The sequence below is a fragment of the Euleptes europaea genome, chromosome 11, assembly GCF_029931775.1.
Source record: "Euleptes europaea isolate rEulEur1 chromosome 11, rEulEur1.hap1, whole genome shotgun sequence".
NCBI classification, from domain to species: Eukaryota; Metazoa; Chordata; class Lepidosauria; order Squamata; family Sphaerodactylidae; genus Euleptes; species Euleptes europaea.
In genome coordinates, this window is record NC_079322.1 from 76,584,129 (window position 1) to 76,593,016 (window position 8,888).

Here is an 8,888-nt window from a genome sequence, read left to right on the forward strand (position 1 = left end):
AGTCTTCCTGGGGGTGTGTGTCTCTCTTCCAACTACTGACCCTGCTTAGCTTCTGAGGTCTGACAAAATCGGACGATTTCATGCTGCCTTCCCTCCCACCCCCTACATACTACTAACTGTGCTTAAGACTGGCTTTACTGTTAGAGATCATTTGTTGCCTTTTTATCCAGCCTTCCTTCAATCATGGAACTCTAAATTCTTGCAAGATTTCCCAACCAGGCACTGACCGGAACCAACAGGGAGGGGCTGTAGCTCAGTGGTAGAGCATCTGCTTGCCATGCAGAAAGTCCCAGGTTCAATCCCCGGCATCTCCAGTTAAAGGGACTAGGCAAGTAGGTGATGGGAAAGACCTCAGCCTGAGACCCTGGAGAGCCGCTGCCGGTCTGAGCAGACAATACTGACTTTGATGGACCAAGGGTCTGATTCAGTAGAAGGCAGCTTCGTGTGTTCATGTGTTCAACTCTGCTTGGCTGTAATATCACATGCCCTTCAACCATATCCTTGGACCTTGAAACTGAGCTGGGGATTTTGTAATAATAAGCAGTTAAGGGCTGCATCTCCTTGCTGAGTGCCTTGGAAGAGTTCTCTTCCTTCCAGCTGCTCCTTCAGACCAATTTTGTGTTTGTGCGTGTGTTTGGCATTCGACAGAGTATCCTCCCTCAGAACCACATCCTCACTTGGCACAAGGCTAGCTGGCGATGCTTTGCCAACCTCAAGTGGTTTCGAAGACCTACCGTGCAAAAGAATCCACTCTTCCTTGACCCGTGATATTCAAGAGAAACCACCAACACCTGTCTTGGCCAGAAGGAATCCAATGAAACCCTTCCTCCTTGGGCTGGAAAAGAGGAAGGGTAATTCCAAGAAACACTGGAAGAGGGGGAATGGTTTTCCAGCATCACTTTGAGGACAACACAGTTTGGGAATGAGACTGCCTCTGGCTGTCCCAGGATATTTTGGTGGCTTAAGTGGAAAATTCACATGAATGCATGAAGCTGCCTTATATGGCATCAGTCCATCAAAGTCAGTATTGCCTATTCTGACCAGCAGCAGCTCTCCAGGGTCTCAGGTAGAGGTCTTTCACATCGCCTACTACATGAACCTTTAAAAAAACCACTGGTGGAGACAGTATGGATAGAACCTGGGACCTTCTGCATGCCAAACAGATGCTCCACCACTGAGTTATAGCCTGTCCCCCAAGTGATGCCCTTGAATGGAAAAAAATTACGACGAAATTTTCCTGCCCTGTAATGGCACCCAGACACTTCCATCCACGATTCCTCCATCCAGGATTCTTCCATCAAAAACCCGCAAGTGACATCAGTCCTCTTAGGAATTGCTGAAAACTCTGCGGTTTGAGAGTGTCCAGTGATCTTGCCATCAAGTCACATCTGACTTATGGTGACCCAGTAGGGTTTTCAAGGCAAGAGACGTTCAGAGGTGGTTTGCCATTGCCTGCCTCCTCGTCACGACCCTGGTTTCCTTGGAGGTTGCCCATCCAAATACTTGTCAGGGTCAGGACTGAGAGTGTGTGACTGGCCCAAGATCCTAGTCTGACACCTTAACCACTACTCCCCGCTGGCTCATAAGGTGGAGTCTGATCTGGAGAGCCAGGTTTGATTCCCCACTCCTCCACATGAGCGGCGGAGGCTAATCTGGTGAACTGGGTTGGTTTCCCCACTCCTACACACGAAGCCAGCTGGGTGACCTTGGGCTAGTCACAGCTCTCTTAGAGCTCTCTCAGCCCCACCTACCTCACAGGGTGCCTGTTGTGGGGAGGGGGAGGGAAGGTGATTGTAAGCCGGTTTGAGTCTTCCTTAAGTGGTAGAGAAAGTAGGCATATAAAAACCAACTCTTCTTCTTCTTCTTCTTCTTCTCCGACGTAATATATGTTGAACTCCCACAACGTTAAAAAGGCACTCTCTGAAACAGTTCTTTTTTCTAATAGTAATTGCTAATTGATTTTGGCAATTGTGGTAGCAATCATGAGCTCCCTTTTGGGATTGCCCTCATTCCTTTGCAGGTCCCCCATGTCGCTTCGCCCTCAGCGTTCAAGCTAAAAATATCCTACCTGGTTCTCCCGCTCCATCCTGCTGTCGCTCCTTTCTCGGCGTGGTTTAGATGGGCTTGTAATCAAGCTGGAAAGTTTCCAAGTGTTTAATTTGGAACCTGATACATTTCATTTAAAAAAAAAAAACACCTCTCCTCCCCCAACGCAAAACAGCAAAAGTTCAGCTTGAAGGGACCAGGCTAGTTTCTCCCAGGGCTGCCCAAACCATTCGCCGAAGAGGGGGACGCTGGCAAAGAAGTCCCCCGAGGCTGGCTTGGAAAAGCAATTGAAATTCATACTTCTTGGCCAGCTCATAGTTTGGGGGAAATGGCAAAGCTGGGAATCAGCAGGGAAGCCCCAACAGTGCAGGTTTTCAATTGAGTCAGGATGCCAACCTCCAGGTGGGGACTGGAGATCTCCCAGAATTACGACTACAAAAACCTCTTATTATTTATTTATTTAAAATGCTATTCCACTTATCCTGGAGAAAATGGCTGCTGGGGAAGGTGGACTGCATGTAGGGTTGCCAACCTCCAGGTAGCAGCTGGAGATCTCCTGCTATGACAACTGATCTCCAGCCGATAGAGATCAGTTCACCTGGGACTTCAATGCCATGGAGTCCAATTGCCAAAGCGGCCATTTTCTCCAGGTGATCTGATCTCTATTGGCTGGAGATTGGTTGTAATAGCACAAGATCTGCAGCTAGTACATGGAAGGTGGAAACCCTCCCCTCCCCAGACTCCACCCCCTAATCTCCAGGAATTTCCCAACCTGGAGCTGGCAACCCTGCTAAGGAAATGGAATTCCACCTGAAGGGGGTATACCCAATCAGCCTGCATTGTTCAATCAGAGCAATTTGTGTTTCCAAACCAGCAGATAGCAAAGTCTCTAGAGTTGTCACCTCTGGGTTGGGAAATACCTGGGGATTTTAGAGGTGAAGCCTGAGGAAGGTGGGGTTTGGGAAGGGGAGGGACTTCAATAGGGTAGAATGCCATAGAGTCCACCTTCCAAAGCAGCCATTTTCACCAGGTGAACTGATCTCTGTAGCCTAGAGATCAGTAGTAATTAGGGTTGCCAACCTCCAGGTACTAGATGGAGATCTCCTGCTATTACAACTGATTTCCAGACATAAGAACGTAAGAAGATAACAAAGGCCCTGCTGGATCAGACCAAGGCCCATCAAGTCCAGCAGTCTGTTCACACAGGGGACAACCAGGTGCCTGTAGGAAGCTCACAAGCAAGACGACTGCAGCAGCATTCTCCTGCCTGTGTTCCACAGCACCTAATAGAATAGGCAAGTTCCTCTGATCCTGGAGAGAATAGGTATGTAACATGACTAGTATCCATTTTGCCTAATAGTGATGGATTGACCTAGGGCTGTTGAAAAAAAAAATTCGGTAAAGTTCGGCTTTGGAAAAATTTGGCCCTTTTAAATTCGGGCCGTGCCGAAGTCCGAACTCCCCTGCTTCGGATCCCCGAAATTCAGGCGAGATCCGGAGTTCGGGGGGAAATCCCCCCCCCGCGGGCCTTCAGGGGGCTTCCATGAAGGGAAGCCCCCTGAAGGCGCGTGGGGGCGGGGGAACAGATCTGCACCTAACAGCTGTTAGGCGCAGATCTGTTTAAAGGGGCCCCCGCACGCCTTCATGGAAGCCCCCTGAAGGCGCTCAGGGGGGCCCATTAAACAGATCTGTGCCTCCCGGCCGCGCGGGGGGGGGGCGAACCCCAAATTTGCCTAATTTATTTGCCGAACACCCCGAAGTCGGGGGATTCGGCTCCCCCCGTTTCCCACCTTTTTTGAATTCGGTTCATCCCGAACCGGAAACCGCCAAATCGGGGGAAATTCGGCAGTTTTTCGGTTCGGGACAAACCGAATTGACAGCCCTAGATTGACCTGTCCTCCATGAAAATGTTCACTCCACTCTTAAAGCCTTCCTAGTTGGCAGCCATCACCACATCCTGGGGCAGGGAGTTCCACAATTTAACTACGCGTTGTGTGAAGAAATACTTCTTTTTATCAGTTTTGACTCTCACCCTCCAGCCTCAGCAGATGACCCCACATTCTAGTATTACGAGGGAGAAAAACTTCTCCCTGTGTACTTTCTCCATACCATGCATAATTTTATAGACCTCTATCATGTCTCCCCTTAACCGCCTTTTCCCCAAGCTAACCATTTTAACCTCTAGTTATAGGGCAGTTGCTGACAATAGAGATCAGTTCACCAGGAGAAAATTGCTGCTTTGGCCATTGGACTCTATGGCATTGAAGTCCCTCCCCTCTAGGGTTACCAGGTCCCTCTTCACTACCGGCGGGAGGTTTTTGGGGCGGAGCCTAAGGAAGGCAGGGTTTGTGGAAGGGAGGGACTTCAGTGCCATAGAGTCCAATTGCCAAAGCGGCCATTTTCTCCAGGTGAACTGATCTCTATCAGCTGGAGATCAGTTGTAATAGCAGGAGATCTCCTGCTACTACCTGGCAGTTGGCAATTAGATGGGGATTGTTGTGAGACTGGAAGGAGTCATAGGGTTGTGGTGAGGTTAAGTCTTCCTTGTTCACTCTTTGGCAGTAATCCCAGGGAGGGGGGCTCCCCGCCGCATGGCTGGCGGGCCACGGGTTTACAACAGTTGTTATGACAGATGCGTGGCTTGATCAGAATGACGTCGCCCTCCTGTTCACTGCTCCACCCACTGCCGAGGGGGAACGGAACATCAGATCCATCTGGGTGCGATCACTCGCTGAGGAATCCGGGGGGGAACCCTCTGCCAACCTCCCCACCCTTGGGGGGTGTCGGCCCGCAGCGTTCCTGCACCGTTGTCTTGCAATGGGCACTTTTCCTGGCTCGGCCGCTGGACAGGAAGCATTTAGTAAGTGGGCCATAATTGTGTCACGTTAGTAGGAAATCTCCGGCTGGCAGCCGCTGCGCCTCTGAGAGCCGCCGAGACCCCACAGCCCTTGTGTGCATGTGTGGGAATACCACAGGCTTTTGAGGTTGCTCCAAGACACACAAGCCCCTTTAATTCTTGTGTAATTACCAGCGTCAATAAGCAGCGGGTGAGATTTTGTCATATATTGTTTTAATCTGAAGGCCAGGGGAGTGAGCTGAGAGAAGGGGGGAGAGGAGAGAGCGGCTCTGGAGGAATGATGGGGTGACGGCCTGTTTTTCCCAAGGAGACCAAAATAGACACAAGGATCTCGAGTCGCCAACCTCCAGCTGGGAACCGAGATCTCCCAGAATTGCAACTGTTCTCCTGGAGAAGATGGCTGCTTTGGAGGGTGGACTCTATGGCACTATCACTAGGATTGCCAGCCTCCAGGTGGCACCTGGAGAGCCCCCGCTATTACAATGTCTGCAGGGGCGGATGATAATCTGGTGAAATGGATTTGTTTCCCCACTCCTACACACGAAGCCATCTGGGTGACCTTGGGCTAGTCACACTCTCTCAGCCTCACCTACCTCACAGGGTGTCTGTTGTGGGGAGGGGAAGGGAAGGTGATTGTAAGCCGGTTTGAGTTTCCCTTAAGTGGTAGAGAAAGTCAGCATATAAAAACCAACTGTTCTTCTTCTTCCCCTGGAGATAATGGCCGCTTTGACAATTGGGCTCTATGGCATTGAAGTCCCTCCCCTCTCCAAACCCCGCCCTCCTCAGGCTCCATCCCAAAAACCTCCTGCCGGTGGCGAAGAGGGACCTGGCAACCTTACCTGGAGAAAATGGCCACTTTGGCAATTGGGCTCTATGGCATCAAAGTCCCTCCCCTTCCGAAAACCTGCCCTCCTCAGACTCCACCCCCAAAATCTCCAGGTATTTCCCAATTAGGACCTGGCAACTCCAACACAGTGGAGATGACTCTCCAGCCTGCCCTCACTCAGGCCAGGTGCCGCCTCCCCAACTAGCCTTGCCTTGCACATGACTTGGGCAGGCTAAGCCCAGCCCTTTGGTCACGGAGCTGGCTTGGCCCAGGTGGGGTGAGGCATCGGTCCACTGGGAAGCATCCTGATCCTCTTAATGGCCAATCCATCCCTTCCTGTGAGGTAAGGTAAGTGGGGACTGTATAACTGGCCCAAGGTCCCCCAGGGAGTTTCCACAGCAGAATGGGAATTTGAGGTCCTGGTCTGAAACCACCGCACCATACTGACTTATTCATAGGTTGGCTGCTGTTGAACAGTAGCAAGCAGCCAGGCCTGGGTGAGTCATGCAAGTTGGGTGGTAGCAAGTCAACCAGTGGTTGTTGCTGGGCCTGGACCTGATGAGCCCTTCCTCGAAGACCAAAACAGCCTCCTCATGACTTTTACTGACAGAAACCAAGCTTGGAATGCTGGGAAAACTGTTGTAGTTGCCTAGCAATGGCCAGTGAGGGCATTTGTTCCTTAAAGCCCCAGGCCCTCCTTTTATCATTTTGGGGTTTTAAAATCCCTAATGCACAAAGCAGGGACAGCTTCCAAGAAAGACCTCATCTGATACAAATCAGATTTCGGGGCACTGCAATAAGGTCTCCTCGGCCAACCACACAACTTGATCCAGTATACAGGCTCATGGGTGGAGTCAGTCCACCAGGGTTAGCTTCCCTTAAATGTAATTTGGCAATGATTTCCCCAAAAATGTTTTTTTAAGGATGCAACCACAACAGGTTTGCCATTTGCCTACCTATGGTGGGCAAACCCCTGCCTTGGGCTGCAATCTCCTACCCTTGAGAAATTGAGGGCCAGGAGAAAAAAATGGTCAGAAAAAGGAATCCATAGTGATGCTCCCCAAGTCTCTATGGTCTTTACTATAGAGATTAGAGGAAGTTCCTAGAACATCACCTGGAAGTGACATCACATCTTGCCCAGACTCCAGCCTTCCCAGACACCACCCTCAAAGTCTCCTGGCCTTTGCTGAGGCAGTATTATCAACCCTAAACCTCTATAGCTGTGATTTAAATGGGGAGACCTAAATAAGGAGAGAGGGTTAGGGGCTCTTCATGTCATTTTCCTATTAAAAATCATCCCCAATGAGGGTCTCTTGCAACCACTTGAAAAAACTTCCATGTATTTGTCTCCTTGCTACTTTGGGTAAACTAAACCTGTGAAGGGACAGTGCAGGGAAGAGGGGAAAATGAGAGAAGAATGCAACCACAGAGATCATGATTCCACCAGAAAAATAACCCAAAACTCCCGATCACAGAGCTTCTGCACATATGCTTTGTACACCAGCGAGAGCCAGCATGGTGTAGTGGTTAAGAGCGATGGTTTGGAGCAGAGAACGGGGTTTGATTCCCCACTCCTCCACATGAGTGGCGAAGGCTAATCTGGTGAACTGGATTTATTTCCCCACTCCTACACATGAATCCAGCTGGGTGTCCTTGGGCTAGTTGCAGTTCTCTCTGAACCCTCTCAGCCCCACCTGCCTCACAGGGTGTCTGTTGTGGGGAGGGGAAGGGAAGGTGATTGTTAACTGGTTTGATTCTTCCTTAAGTGGTAGAGAAAGTAAACCTTCTTCTTCTTCTTCTTCTTCTTCTTCTTCTTCTTCTTCTTCTTCTTCTTCTTCTTCTTCTTCTTCTTCTATGTCTTCTGGCCCTGATCCTGCAGGGAGGCGCTACTCCTTGTACAAATCAAGGCAAGAAGGCAGGTTGGTAGATGGTTCTGCCTTCGGGCAGCTGACTGCAATGGACAAGTGGTTTGCTTTTTATTCCTCAACGGGGGTGGTTTTAGGATTCCATTTGAAAGAGTGTTTCATGCATTCAGTGTGATCCGATGTGAAGATCAAAACCAGCAATCCTTTCCTGCTCCTCGTGGGAGAGTGTGGGATAAGTTCAGTCATCCTTACTGATCACTGTTCGCTTCCCTTACCGTTGTCCCCTATTGCTGGATTTTTCCAATCTCGTCAACCCAAAACAATTGGATTGTACAGGCAAACAGCAGGCGGGCTGTAGATTTATGATACCAGACAATTCTTGGCCGGAGAACGCTTCTCTTGAATACTCTCAGGAGCTGCGTGTGCATACCCACTCCTGGTTACCGAGTGCATGATGAATTCCTTTTGTTTGCGTCTTGTCGCTTTCGAGCCGAGAGACAATAATGCACAACAAATGGTTCTTTTTTTTTTTTTTGCTGCCTGAAGAATAAAAAACAATTATTTATGGCCTATGCAGACCCAACACGATATTCCATCTCCTTCCACCTCCCCTTTGGGAGAAGCCTCTGATGGCCATTAAGAGGTTGATGATGTGACTTCCCAGTTTCTTGCCAGAGAGTTTTTCTCCCTTGATGGACTCTAATAGACGGGAACCGGTTTGGATCTTCTCCAGATAATAAGGTCTGTGCACTTGTATATCTAGTTTAAAGTATATCAGAGGGGTTACATTTTATGACTGTGTTTTTTTAATATAAAGGGAAAGGGAAAAGGAAAGTACAGGGAAAGGGAAACAGTCAAAAAATAAAGAAAATACAAAAAAAGATAAACAATTTGTTACATGCACATGTTTGTGTTTCGCACTGCAAGGTTTACCCATATCCAAACAGCCTTCCCTGCTTAAAAAGATAATCGATAAGGATATCACAATTTTATTTTTATGACTGTTGAAATGATCGCAGAAGGGAAAACAATAGAACTTTGGAAAGGGGGAAGGGATAGATCCAGAACATTGTTGAACACATTAAGCTGCCTTATACTGAATCAGACCCTTGGTCCATCAAAGTCAGTATTGTCTACTTGGACCGGCAGCGGCTCTCCAGGGTCTCAGGCAGAGGTCTTTCCCATCACCTGCTTGCCTAGTCCCTATTAACTGGAGATACTGAGGATGGAACCTGGGACCTTCAGCATGCCAAGCAGATACTCTATCACTGAGCCACAGTCCCTCCTCGAGTAC

At 49.2% G+C, this 8,888-nt stretch overlaps 1 non-coding gene across 1 annotated transcript; it reads left to right on the forward strand.

Moving 5' to 3' along the window:
* Window positions 1-242: 242 nt before the first annotated feature.
* On the forward strand, window positions 243-314 carry TRNAG-GCC (transfer RNA glycine (anticodon GCC)). Its single transcript has one exon. It is a non-coding gene; the product is annotated as a tRNA-Gly (tRNA).
* The last annotated feature ends 8,574 nt before the right edge of the window (window positions 315-8,888 follow it).